This window comes from Mauremys mutica, chromosome 23 (genome assembly GCF_020497125.1).
Source record: "Mauremys mutica isolate MM-2020 ecotype Southern chromosome 23, ASM2049712v1, whole genome shotgun sequence".
Taxonomy (NCBI): Eukaryota; Metazoa; Chordata; order Testudines; family Geoemydidae; genus Mauremys; species Mauremys mutica.
In genome coordinates this window covers 21,383,426-21,397,919 of record NC_059094.1, presented here as the reverse complement: position 1 = coordinate 21,397,919, position 14,494 = coordinate 21,383,426, and positions in this window count along the sequence as shown.

Sequence of the window (14,494 nt, the reverse complement as noted above, 5' to 3'; positions counted from 1 at the left end):
TAACTAGGAGCTAGTGTATAATTTGTTCCCAGGTGGATTAAATTGAGTCACAGGATGGTAGAGGAAATAGGAAAATGGAGAAGATAGGACAGCTGGAGGAGCATGAGGGAGGAAAAGGCAGGTAGACAGGAGGAGGAGAAGCGAGTGTACAACACCTTTAAAAACCTCTGAGACTCAATCTAATGCTTGGTTGGAGAGAGAGGTGGAGGAGCTGTCAAAAATAAATAAATACAACAAAAAAAAGGCCACTGTTGAATTAATAACTTTCTTTAGTGCCTAAAGTCCCTAATGTGATATGTGCCATGTAGAAATAGTAAGAGATAGTGCCTGCCCCAAAGACCATACAGGATTAATAGATAAAAGAGAAAAAGGGTGGAAAAAGAAAAATACTTTTCTCCATTTTATAAATGGGAACTGGGGTGTACAGAGGTGAAGTGACGTGCTTAAGGTCAAGAGGCAGTCTCTGACAGAGGTGGGAATTTATAGCTCCTGAGTCCCACTCCAGTGCCTTATCCACAAGATTACACTCCAGATCTAATTTCCATGAGACCTCCATTATAGTGTTCACATTAGTGTGTTCATTTTCTTTCTAAGAGTGTTAGGCCACATAATATTTCTAAATTGATTTGAGCCAATTTGTTTAATATGCTGGGTGCTGTCAGCCTTTTGAGGTCATTCTAGGCTCTCCTTGCTGATCAACCTAGTCTCCCATTCTGCATACCTGAACTATTAGTGCAAGAGGCCAGTCATGAGAGTACCACATCTTTCCCTTCCTCCATGGTTTCTATCCACTTTACTAATGTGCAATACAAACTTCAGCAATTTCTGTAACATATTACATACAGGCAGTGGACTTCTCCAATCAAAGTGTAAATTAAGCCAACCTGTTTGACATCTTGTTTTGCAGGTTTTTGGGCCTCCCTCGCTCCAACAGCCCTGTTCATTGGCTTTCTGTTTTCTAGCTCCCATATCTCTTTCTGCAAGATAACAGACAGCCTGCTGTGCTTAGGAACTGCCATTCTAACCCCCAAGAAATCTGACACCCTGAATCATTAGTGAGGAAGGAGGCCAAGGGAGCTGCTGCTTCATTCCCCTGACCCATCATGGAATGTAACACTGTCGGGGACTCGAACCCCAACAGCGAAGTTCGTTGTCTGACCGCAGAGAGACCAGGCAACACCAGCAAGGTCCGATCAAAAGTTCTTTATTGATAAGTGCACGTATCAGTAAAGAACAGCTCGTATCCGAAAAGAACCAGCCCCCTCTTTACAGCTTAGTATTAGCTTATATAGACAGTTTTATTACGTCATAGATCATTCACTAGAGCAATCCACCCCCTTTGTCTAACAACTAGAAATTAGACACCTTTTAATATATACGCATGCCTAGTCTCTACAATATTGAATTGTTAATATCTCAACAAGCGCCAAAGGTTAGGAATGTGAGGGAGTTAAAAACACACCGAACACTAAACCAGGGAGTTAGTCAGAACTGTGAGATGCTTGTGTTTCTTATCGGTCCTTCAAACACTGTGTCTTAACACAACACAGCTGGCATCAGCCCCCTCACTTATCTTGCTCTTTCCCAGGGCTTTGTGAGACAATTCTGCCTGTCAGTATTTCACTCTGGGTTTTTCCAGAAACCTCTGCTAGCCTGATTTTAGTCAGGTTGGCACAACTGGTTTTGTGCTACATCTTTATTCAGGCCTAACAACACCCTGAGCTATGTTTTGCAAGCAAAACAGCCCTCTGGGGTTTGTGAACCAGGAGAACTGTGAGCCTCAGCAGTGGTGTAGCCAGTGAGGGAAGCTGCGACACAGACAAGGCCGGAGTGTTTTAATTCACTGAGTGTTTTAGCATGCTGGATAACCTGGAGCCATGGAAAGGTGCTCTTGGAGAGATGCCAAGCATCAGACACTGGTATGCTTTTGGCATCAGGACTTCCTGCCTGTAGTACCTCCTCCCCACCGCCAGAGGCGAAGGGAGTCTGCTCGGCCACTGAGCAAGTGTTCCCCCTCCCTGGTCTCTGTTTCCTGTGCTGGCTCCTGGAGAGACCAGGTGAGGGGAGCTGCTTCCCAAGCCACCCCAGCACCTGCCCTGGTCTCCCCACGCCAGGGATCCCGACTTCTGCTCCTGGGGCCCTGAGGCTCCCGAGAGGGAGGCTCCCTGTGGAGGGGCCTTCCTGCTTCTCATCCTTGGATGTGGGGAATAGGCCGAGGGTCCCTCTGGTCAGGGCCTGGGGAGCTTCGTGCATGGGCGGAGCAGCCCCAATCTTGGCAGGTCTGCAGCCTGGGCACTAGCCTGGGGATTCCCACTGGGTGAAGGCAGGAGGCATCCCTGCTGGAAGTGATGGGAAAGAGACAATCAGAGACTTGCTGGCCTGCCCCAACAGGAAGATGAAAACAGGCTTCTAAGGTGAGTTGTCGCTGTTGCTTTGCATTTACTAAGGTAGAGGAGAGGGTGAGGCTTCAAGAGCAGCTGGGCTTGAAGCCAGGATCACCAGGGTGTATATAGTACAAAAAAGGGGCTGGCTGGAGTAAAAGAGAGTGTGTTTGAGTTGTGTGAGCAGGGGTGGAAAAAATATATTAAAAGGTTGGGAAGAAGGGAGGAAACACCAACATGGTTCCATATTTCAGGCTGGACACATGGTACTTAGGCTGAAGTGAGTGCAGCTGTGAGGTTGGTAGCAATACACAAGAATGAGAGAGATGCCTGTCTTAGGAAAAGTGCATCGGGTGGAGGCTTTTTAATGTAGGTGGAACGTCTGAGGTGTTTTTGGACAAAAGTAGTAGAGTCTATAGAAATGGAGCTCCTCCCAGATACCAGTAAATTCTTACACTGCATCAGAAATTGCAGGAGCAGCCCTGCTTGTATAGGAATAACAGGGAAGTCTCAGAATTATGGAGGAGGGTTAGCATCTCTAATTAACACTGAGCAGAGCTTTTTGTTAAAACACTTTTCAGAGTGCTTTAATTTAAATTCATGTGCCTTGTAAATTGGTGTACCTCCTCAGGATCTCAGGCAGGGTTAGCATTTGGTCAAGGGGTTCTGGACATAGAAGGACCTGTCAGTAAAATGTATCTTTTTGGGGGGAAGGAGCGGGGGGTTGCACAGATTTGTGGCTCAAATTATGGGACTGATCTACGCTAAACAGAGATTACTTGATTAGCGTTGATCTCTGCTAGTGCCCAGCATCCAGTTTCATCAGAGAAGCTATTAGAGGGTCTGCCCAGCTCTGTAAATTGGCACTCATCTAGGATGCATGTCAGAGAGTGATTTGTGCATGTGCCCTGAGACTTCATGTGCACTTTGTGCATATGCTCTCTCAAGTCTGGTATGTTGTATGGTGTAGAGGAATTCAGACCCTTCCAGAGGCACTTGGTGATTTAGAGAACCAAGCAATAAACCTTAAACCTGAGCACCACCAAATAGCATGAGTTAAAGTCCTGCCATTGGCAGATTTCTGAGACTATTTGGTGTGCACATTACTTCAGTCAGCCTGCTTTCTGTAGGGGCTTCTTTAGGAAGTTTTGCCTCAAGTGCAGCCAATATTACAAAGAGTCTAGGAGAGTTACGGTCTTGTGATATCTGACAGGCATGGGTTTGGGCATTGCTCAAAGGCTGAGTTGAGGTTGTAAGGGGTGTGTGGTGTGGGAGACATGAAGTTAAGATTATATTTCCTGGTGTTCAGAGAGTTAAATTCAGCCACCCTCCATATTATGGAATGGCACAAGACAATGTTAGGCAACTAGAACTCTGAATTATTGATGCTTCTTGGTAGTAAATTATAAGCAAACAACTGAGAGGACTTAATAGAGAGAATTAAATGAGTGTGCTTGGGGCCTGCATTCACTAATGAGGCTGAAAGGAACCTGCAACAAGAACACTAAGAACTAGAAAAAACAGCAGTTTGCCTTTTCCTTATGTGGAGTCTAAAGAGCAAATATACTTATCTGGCATGTATTTGTGTCTGGGCGCTAAATACTGTGTGCACCTGCATTAAATGATTATTGCTGCTGATATAATATAGCTGATATGTTTACTGCCTGTATATTCTGACTGATGTTTGCTGGTTGCCCACATATTTATTGTTCATTTCTACTGTAGCACTGATTCTGTGATTTTTTTTTAATTTTTATTTTTTTTAAATCTACTATACAGAATTCTAGCAAATGCTTTGGCCATCTGGTGGCCAGAACTGCCGCCATTCATCCTAATCCATTTCTGCAGTACTTAATTCTAAAATGCACTATTTACACTTAAGTTTTGACAGTAGCAGCCATCACATATGTGTTTATTTTACTAATAATTCTAATCACTTACATCACACTTGGCAAGCTCAAAGCATTGTACAAATATTTAATCCTCGCAACACCCTGAGAGAGATGTGGTATCTGACTATCCGTGCCTTCACCCCAACCCTTGTTTGGACCCTCACCCTTGTAAGGAAACTGACTCAGAGAAGTTGATTTGCTAAAGGCATACATCTAGTCAGTGTAAGAGCTGGGATAAAAACTCAGGAGTTCTAGCCTCCTGCTCTGAGTTTAAGACCTCATTGGCTTTACAAAGTTGTCTGTTGAAAAGGGTCCTGTCAGTCTGAGTATTTCATAATATAAACATCTGTCAAAGTCCTCTTGTTGGAATGCATGTCCTTGTCTCATTTTATTTAAAAAAAATGCACTGTTCCACCATCCACCCATCTCTTTAAGTGTGTCTGCAGAAAGGCATAGATGGCTACTCTTCAAATTTTGATTTATATATTGATATATAGATATTTATATATTGATTATATAACTTTCCATTCCCTCCATACCCCAGACCTTCCACCAAATTCTTAAAAATCACAGATACAACCTTTTATAATTCCAGTTTTTGTCCATGATGGGAAATATTTGTCTTAGGTTTTCTAACTATTTCCAGTTGATGTTGTACACTATTGCTTTGATTGAGGAGTTATTCTTGCTGTTCCTTGTTCTCTCACTAGATGGCACTATTGTAGTATCTCTGAGTTTTCCAGTAAGGTTTTTTTTTTTAAGTTGTCTTCCGCAGCCTTCTGCATCAAGTTGATTTTCTCAGTGCCATCTGCACACTAAGCTGATGTACCAAAAGATCAGATCAGCAGTGTCTGTAAGTTTTCCTCAGAGCATATGTTGATCCTTAGAACAGTGCACCTGAATAAAATTATTTCCAGGACCTTTCTCTACCATTATTGGTTACTGCTCATTCCCTACCCTGGGCCAAGTGCCTATTGCTGCTGTTCACTAGCCCTGCCACCTTGATGTTATTTTCCATTCCAGTACCTTCTCATCCACTTGCCTGAATCCCAGCACACCTCACTTCTCCCTCCCTCTCCACCCCTTCTGGCGAGTTTTCACCCTGAGGATTCTAATCTGGTAGCAAGAGAAGGTGGTGGGAGTGTGGGGCCATTTTAGGAGAATAGAGAAAGAGGTGGGTTTTATGGAAGCTGAGAAGGCGTTGGAGTGCATCTTTACCCAGCCCGACTCCCATTTGCCAGAAGTCTTCCATGATCTTCAGCCCATACCACCTACTGGCTTCCACAAAACTCTTCAGAGTTGGTCATCTCTTAGGTAGGAGAAAAATCACTCTAAGGGTTAAGAATTTATGATGTATAATATCGGGAAATTTCACATGATTTGGCAAGGAGGAAATGGCACTTGATCACTTATAGCAACTTACATGGCTACAGACAACTTCTTTGTCAGAGACGATCGCAAGCACAGTATACGTGTATATAAAGTAGGTCTGTTGATTAATCGCAGATAACTTGCGATTAACTCAAAAATTAATTGCAATTAAAAATTTTTAATCATGGTTAATTGCAGTTTTAATTGCACTGTTACACAATAGAATACCAATAGAAATTTATTAAATATTTAGGATGTTTTTCCTGCATTTTCAAATATTTGATTTCAATTTACAACACAGAATACAAAGTGTATAGTGTTCACATTATTTTTTTATTACAAATATTTGCACTGTAAAAATGATAAACAAAAGAAATAGTATTTTTCAATTCACCTCATACAAGTACTGTAGTGTAATCTCTATCCTGAAAATGCAACTTACAAATGTAGATTTTCTTGTTACATAACCGCACTCAAAAACAAAACAGTGTAACACTTAAGAGCTTTTCAGACAGAGTAAGACCAAGTTTGTTTACTTTTACAGGAGATAATGCTGCCCACTTCTTATTGACAATGTCACCTGAAAATGAGAACAGGTGTTTGCATGGCACTGTTGTAGCAGGCATTGCTAGGTATTTGCATGCCAGGTATGTTAAACATTCGTATGCTATGGCTACCATTCCAGAGGATATGCTTCCATGCCGATGACACTCATTAAAAAATAATGCATTAATTAAATTTGTGGCTGAACTCCTTGGGGGAGAATTGTATGTCTCCCGGTCTGTTTTACGCACATTCTGCCATATATTTCATGTTATGGCGGTTTTGGATGCCGACCCAGCACATGTTGTTTGATTTAAGACCACTTTCACTACAGATCTGACAAAATGCAAAGAAGGTATGAATGTGAGATTTCTAAAGATAGCTACAGCACTTGACCCAAGGTTTAAAAATCTGAAGTGCCTTCCAAAATCTGAGAGGGATGAGGTGCGGAGCATGTTTTCAGAAGTCTTAAAAGAGTACCAGTCCGATGCGGAAACTACAGAACCCGAACCATCAAAAAAGAAAATCAATCTTTTGTTGATGTCATCTAACTCAGATGATGAAAATGAACATGCATCAGGCCGCACTACTTTGGATGTTATTGAGCAGAACCCGTCATCAGCATGGAAACATGTCCTCTGGAATAAGAACGGCTATACTGGGTCAGACCAAAGGTCTATCCAGCCCAGTGTCCTGTCTACCGACAGTGGCCAATGCCAGGTGCCCAGAGGGAGTGAACCTAACAGGCAATGATCAAGTGATCTCTCTCCTGCCATCCATCTCCACCCTTTGACAAACAGAGCCTAGGGACACCATGGTGGGTGAATCATGAAGGGGCATATAAATCTTTATCGCATCTGGCACGTAAATAGCTTGTGACGTCAGCTACAACAGTGCCATGCGAACGCCTGTTCTCACTTTCAGGTGACAGTGTAAACAAGAAGTGGGCAGCATTATCTCCTGTAAATGTAAACAAACTTGTACCTAATTCTACATTTGTAAGTTCAACTTTCATGATAAAGAGATTGCACACAGTACTTGTATTAAGTGAATTGAAAAATATTATTTATTTTTTACAGTGAAAATATTTGTAATAAAAAATATAAAGTGAGCACTGCACACTGTATTCTGTGTTGTAATTGAAATCAATATATTTGAAAATGTAGAAAACATCCAAAAAACCTTAAATAAATGGTATTCTATTAACAGAGCGATTAATTGTGTGATTGCCCCTTTTAATAGCTTGGCATGGCTAATATAGAGTTCTGCCTAAGGAAAGTTTTCTACTTAGTATCCATCATGTTAGGCTTTTCTACTCTGCATTATAAAAGGAGACACAAAGCATTTAGATGGCCTAGAGATCCCAACACAGTTCCTTGTGCTGAACATGTCTGATCTCCCTTGTTCTGCAACTATAAGTATCCCTCATAACTTTTAAGCTTTTATTCTCTTTTACTGTATGTGTAAACAGGAACAAATTTTTCTAAGGCTACCAGTGAAGAGAAAATTCTATAAACAGCAGGTGCACTATTGTGTTTTGAACTGAATACAAACTGTGAATGAGAGAGAATGTCAGTGGGGGCAGAGAACCCAGACAGCTTGATAATGGGCACATTAGAAACAGACATTTGATCTGTGCTATACATTTGTATTCAGAAAGGTTTTTCACCATTAACATTAAGGTTATGTCTAAAATTCTGTACGTTATTCTGGACCATTTTATTCAGGTTTCTGTTACTGGCTTTTTGTGTTTTTTGTTTGTTTGTTTGTTTTTTGTCAGAATCCTTGTAAGTGTTTCAACAAACATCTTTCTGCAAAGGAGTGTGAGATAACTGGGCCATAAATGAAGACACAGGTAAGTGGATGGACTACTTGCAAGAATAAAGTTACTTCTGTGCACAAGTGTTTGCAGGATCAGGCTCTCTAAGGGTACAAAATGCATATGTAGTATTTTAAATGAGTGAATTTTATGCTCTTTAAAGCAGGGGTCAGCAACCTTTCAGAAGTGATGTGCCGAGTCTTCATTTATTCACTCTAATTTAAGGTTTCGCGTGCCAGTAATATATTTGAACGTTTTTAGAAGGTCTCTTTCTATAAGTCTATAATATATAACTAAACTATTGTTGTATGTAAAGTAGATAAGGTTTTTTAAATTTTTAAGAAGCTTAATTTAAAATTAAATTAAAATGCAGAGGCCCCCGGTCTGGTGGCCAGGATCCGGGCAGGGTGAGTGCCACTGAAAATCAGTTCGCGTGCTGCCTTTGGCACACGTGCCATAGGTTGCCTACCCCTGCTTTAAAGTATAGAAGTTGTAATATTACCTAGAATAAAGTAAGTCTGTCAAGCTCTTCCCCCCCATAATCACAGGTATGTTTAGCACACCTCAGTCTGGACTTGTTTAACCCTTTGTCATTCCAGTTCTTGACTGCTCCTGAGTTTCATTGCCACTCATGCTGCACTATTTGGTTTTTTATGTGTGGACAAATGCCCACTATGTGCTAGGATGAAAAAACTGCTAATTTTACTTGTGACTTAAGCCAGATGTAAACTCAAATAATGGTTCGTAACTTGGTGTAGCAGATGAGTCCTGAATGAAACCCATACTATCTATCTATATATGGTGTCAGCTATTATATCTATATCTGCAGTTGTACACCTTTATAAATAGCAATTTTATAATGATGCACCCATTGTAAAACAGGAGAGCTCTATGATAGACATATGAATACAGAATCCGAATACCCTTGCTTTAGTATTCATAGACCCTTCCCAGATTCAGTTAGGCAGTAGATTGTTTGTGAATAAAGAAGTTTTAAATAAGAAACATCAGTGAGGCCCGAGACACAGTTTATATAACCAAATGTTACTTGCTGCTTTATTACTTGTAAGTTCAGCTCCTTTGCTGTCCGTTTTTCCTTCTCCCATCAATTGTTCGACAAATGTTTTCTTATTTTGAAAGTTATCACTTTTTTGCTCATAAGTGTGCTTTTGTTCACATATGGTATCTTTCAAGTGATAGTCTTTGGCGTGAAGGTGTTTACAACAGACTAACAGATATTTGAAAGTATTCACTTCATAAACTTAGCATTAGTTTATTTTTTGTTTTTGAGCAAACCCTCTTATGTCTGAATAATGACTGATGCACAAGGACTGTTCATATCCAAACTTGGCGTGTTGAATACACTTGTAACACATGATGCTGTGAAAAGAAATGTCATTGCAGCAGCAAGAATTTAAGATGTACATTAAAAAAACCCCACCCAATTCCATAATTTCACAGAAGAATAGATCAATATTTCTACATTTAACAGTTCTGTTTAAAACCTGCTGTGAAATTAAATAATGCATCTTATATTGGCTTGAAACTACTGTGATGTTAATTCCCTGGTTTTGTGTCAGTTAAGGGCAAATTAGCCTTCCAGCTCAAGTCATGACTCATTATGTCATTATGTGTTAGGCACTTACTGTACCTCCACTACTATGCAATTTAGAGCCAATAAAAATTGTGACAGCGTTTTTATCCACTTCATTAAGCTACTAATTTCTTGCCAAAAAAAAGTACATTAATCTTTTTATAGCTTCATGCAGAGTGGCATATTTTTAGTCTATAACATTGATTAGGTCCTGCCTGAGAATAATTTTTATGGTACTTTTAAAAAAAAAGTAAATAAAGTTACTATAGTTTATAATTTACACCATAATTTTCAACATAGTTATGACCATATTGATCTCAGAATGAAAATGTCAGCTGTATTAAATAAGTAGAACAAATGAAATATAGCCCAATGTTTAGTGACACAACGAATTACGAAATACTTCCTACAATCTAGTGTACAAATACGCGGAAGAAACGGCTATTTTCTAATTCTGGATGCATCCCAGATAGCATGAAGATTGTCTGTGTTCACTGAGCTAAATATTTCTGAGTAGCAGTCAGAAAATATTTATCTGCTGGATATTTGTGAGCACATGCCATGATGGAGGGTGGATGAATACAGGGAAACTGCTCTTTTGACACTTGGAATTCCCAGCACTTAGTGGCTGAATTTGGAGTACAGTATGACTCAGTCATTTTGAAGTTCTTTTGCACTTGTTTGCAATGCTTGGTGAGAGCTGCTGTGGAGCCTGACACCTTACTGTTGTGAGAGTTCCACGTAATGGAAAAATTCTAAGTGAAAAGAGAAAATCTCAGCTATACTCTGTCTGATCTCTCTGTTCTTCCCTGGTACCCATCACCGTGGTATCAGGCCACCTAATCTCGTGATGTTGCTGACCATCTTCTAGCCACTGATACTTTCTTAAAAATGTTCTTTCAGATTTATAAACAACGTACAGAAGAACCTCAAACACCTTGGGAATGGAGGTTGTTTGTATCTCTGAACAAAATGTTATGGTTATTCTTTCAAAAGTTTACAACTGAACATTGACTTAATACACTTTTGAAACTTTATTATGCAGAAGAAAAATACAGTTTTCCCTTTTTTTTTTAGTAGTTTACGTTTAACACAGCAGTGTACTGTATTTGCTTTTTTATTTTCTTTGTTGTCTCTGCTGCTGCCTATGTGTACTTCTGGTTCCAAATGAGGTGTGTGGTTGACTGGTCAGTTTGTAACTCTGGTGTTCGTAACTCTGAGGTTCTACTGTAATTCCATTAACGGAATTAATGTTCTATTCTACAACAATTGACATTAGAGAGACAAAGTGAGTGAAGTTATATCATTTATTGAATCATAAGAACAGCCATACTGGGTCAGACCAAAGGTCCATCTAGCCCAGTATCCTGTCTTCTGACAGTGGCCAATGCCAGGTGCCCCAGAGGGAATGAACAGAACAGGTAATCATCAATTGATCCATCTTTTGTCGTCCATTCCCAGCTTCTGGCAAACAGAGGCTAGGGACACCATCCCTGTCCATCCCGGCTAATAGCCATCGATGGACATATCCTCCATGAACTTATCTAGTTCTTTTTTGAACCCTTTTATAGTCTTGGCCTTCGCAACATCCTCTGGCAAGGAGTTCCACAGGTTGACTGTGCATTGTGTGAATCGACTTCTGCTGGTGACAGAGACAAGCTTTCAAGTTACACAGAGCTCTTTTGAAACTCATCTGGAGAAGGAGCTTGATAGCTTGTCTCTTTCACCAGCAGAAGTTGATCCAATAAAAGACATTACCTCACCCACCTTGTCTCTCTAATAACCTGGGACCAGCATGGCTATAACAACACTTCAAACAACAATTGACATTGGCGATTTCCCAACTCTATCCCATATAACAATGACTGCTTGTTTCCTCTCTGCCCCTAGGCTCCTACAGATCATCACCTTCTCAAATGCCTGGGACATAACCAGATAATGTGACTGGGTTATAGGCTATGGTGAACCAAGGGTTTCAGACTCATAGAGGCTTCTTGGAGAATCGCCTTAGTAATAGTAATAAGTAGAGATATACCAATTTCCTAGAACTGGAAGGGACCTTGAAAGGTCATTGAGTCCAGCCCCTGCCTTCACTAGCAGGACCAATTTTTGCCCCAGATCCCTAAGTGGCCCCCTCAAGGATTGAGCTCACAACCCTGGGTTTAGCAGGCCAATGCTCAAACCACTGAGCTATCCCTCCCCCCTGCCTTTCAAAAACCTCATCCTTACAGTGAAGGTCTCCAGCTCAAGCACATACCCTGACTGATCACTGCAGTTAATAGGAGCTACCGGGTACTCAGGGCTTATGAAAACTAGGCCACTTAGTTATGTGCCTAGTATGCATGTATGGAGCTAAATGTAGGCACACATTTTTGTAACTATTTGGTTTTGTTAATCTATATGTTTTCTTGGATAAAATTGTAATTGGCCTATGTATAATTAAGTTAATGGAATTAAGTATCAGAGGGATAGCTGTGTTAGTCTGGATCTCTAAAAAGTGACAGAGTCCTGTGGCACCTTATAGACTAACGGAAGTATTGGAACATGAGCTTTCATGGGTGAATACCCATGTATTCCACGAAAGCTTATGCTCCAATACTTCTGTTAGTCTATAAGGTGCCACAGGACTCTCTGTCGCTTTTTAATGGAATTGCCATTTAACAATAGTCAGTAGAGTTAGACTTGGATTTTTTCTTGTTTGTTGTTGTTTTTTTTCTTTCACACATGGAGAGATTAAGCTACTCTAATGCTTTGTCCATACTCTGCTTGTGACTTTGACTCTAGGCCAGTATTTCTCAACATTTTCAGGTTGGTGATTCATTATTCAAAGTACAAAATGTTCACTCACCTTTACTAAAAAGTGAATCAAATGATAATGATACTCTTATATAATTTGTTTGTGTGCGTTTCAAGAAGACGGCAGAAAATACTTGAAGGGTAAGGGTGAGTTGGGGACTGAGGTTTTTTTTCTGCTTCAGATTGTAATAAATTTTTTAAGTTTCAGTGCCTTATGCCGTTCATGACTCCCCTGAGGAATGCAACCCTTGGCTGAGGAAAAAAAGGATTCAGACAATGTCCAGTGCTTAGACAATGCTCTGTGCTTCAGCATCTCAGACCATCACCTTCTTCCGTAACAGCTACAGGGCAGCATTTCTTGAAATCTCCTTTTATTGCCAGTCAACCACTATGCTGACCAGGTTTTCAGTTAGTTTTGTCTCCAGTTTGCAGTCTCCTATGCCAGATGGTGTTTGATACTAATATTGACTTTAATGTCTTTTGGACAATGACACTGTCTGCAGCAGGAGTTTTCTTGCAATTATGAACTGCAGAATGCTGGAGGGATATGTTATATTTAGTTACCTTTATGTAGTGTGATGTTACTGTTTAATAGACAGTTATGAGACAATGTCTTGGCCTGAACACTTTGCTGTATTTTAGGTTTATGGTACATCCTCTGTTTAAATACTGTGCAGCAGACTAACAAGAGTGAATAAAACTAGGCCTATCAAATTGAAATGTAATTATATTTTGTTTAAAAAAGAGGGGAAAAAAGACAACTTCTCTCTTTCTCTTACAAAGTATGCTCTTTCTCAGACTGTCTAGGAAAGGCATGACTTTGTAGCAACCTCTCAGTATCTGATATATCAAGAACCTACCTTTTACACTTCTTGAGGGATTTTTAGCTTCTTCCTATTAAAAATGAATAATAAAATCCTCAGCTTTCATCCTAATGGGGTTAGGAGGAGGTGTTTTGCCTTTTATAGCTACACAGAAGATCGAAAAGCCAGTTGAAACCATCACAAATTTAAGGAAGAGGTCATCATTAGAAGACCAGTGAAAAGAAGCTTAAAAGCATTTCTGGGCTTAGTGCAACAATTATATCTTGCTAGTATCAGTAAGCAGACCCTATGTGTTTCAGCTCTCTGAAATGAAACAAAGGCAAGGCAGGAAGCATGTTTTAGCTTCATACAGGAATCCAGAAATTAAGGGAAATATTACTTCAGAATGAATACAATCTTCTATACATTATTCTTTTATTCTGGACTATATAGTAGGAATTTGTTTTTATAAATTCTTTTGTCAGTGTTACGGAAATGGCATGAGAAGTAAGAGAGTTTGCATATATATTTGACCTTACGCCTTTAAAAATAAATGGACTGGGTATCTGCAGTAAGCTTAAAACACAGAGTTTGCAGTAGTCACAATGTTCTCACTATTTTTAGAACTTTTAGCTCTCTGAAAAGATAGTAGGTGAAGAGAAAGAGAGGAAAAAAAGAGAAACTTGCTGGGAACAAGAAAAAACTTGTGAATGTTTCTGGTCTTGGCAGGTCAAGCAAGTTCTAAATTTGATATCAGACTCTAGAGAAGTTCTCTCCATACTCTGTGGGACTAATAATTTTTTTCTCTTTCATCTCCTCATTTTATTTATTGGTCTGTAACATCTGCTTGAAAGCAGCAATACTAATAAAATTACACGAAGCTTCCATAATGCCAGCAATTGATCTGGGGGCATGAGCAGAAAATTTTACACAGCGTTCCCTTCCCAAAGGCCACTAGACCCTAAAACTGTCCAGTTCTCTAATGTGTCTAGAAATAGCTACTCATTACTAGGACTGTAATTCTGGACCTCACCAGCAAGAAATGTGACAATGGTCACTTGCATGTATAAATTGCACAAGTCATAGCTCCTACCCCTATGAGCTTCTTGATGGTTTATGCATCATATTACTAATCAGCTGCCTAGAGGAACTAAAGCCACAGTTGGTCTTTTAGAGTACTGTGACTGGGAAGCTCGCTCTCCTTGTAGTTATGTCTCTTCTTGTGCTGTATTTTGTGGTGCACCAATGCCAGCTTTAGAGAAGTGGGAACGGATGACCAACATCTTATTTGTGTT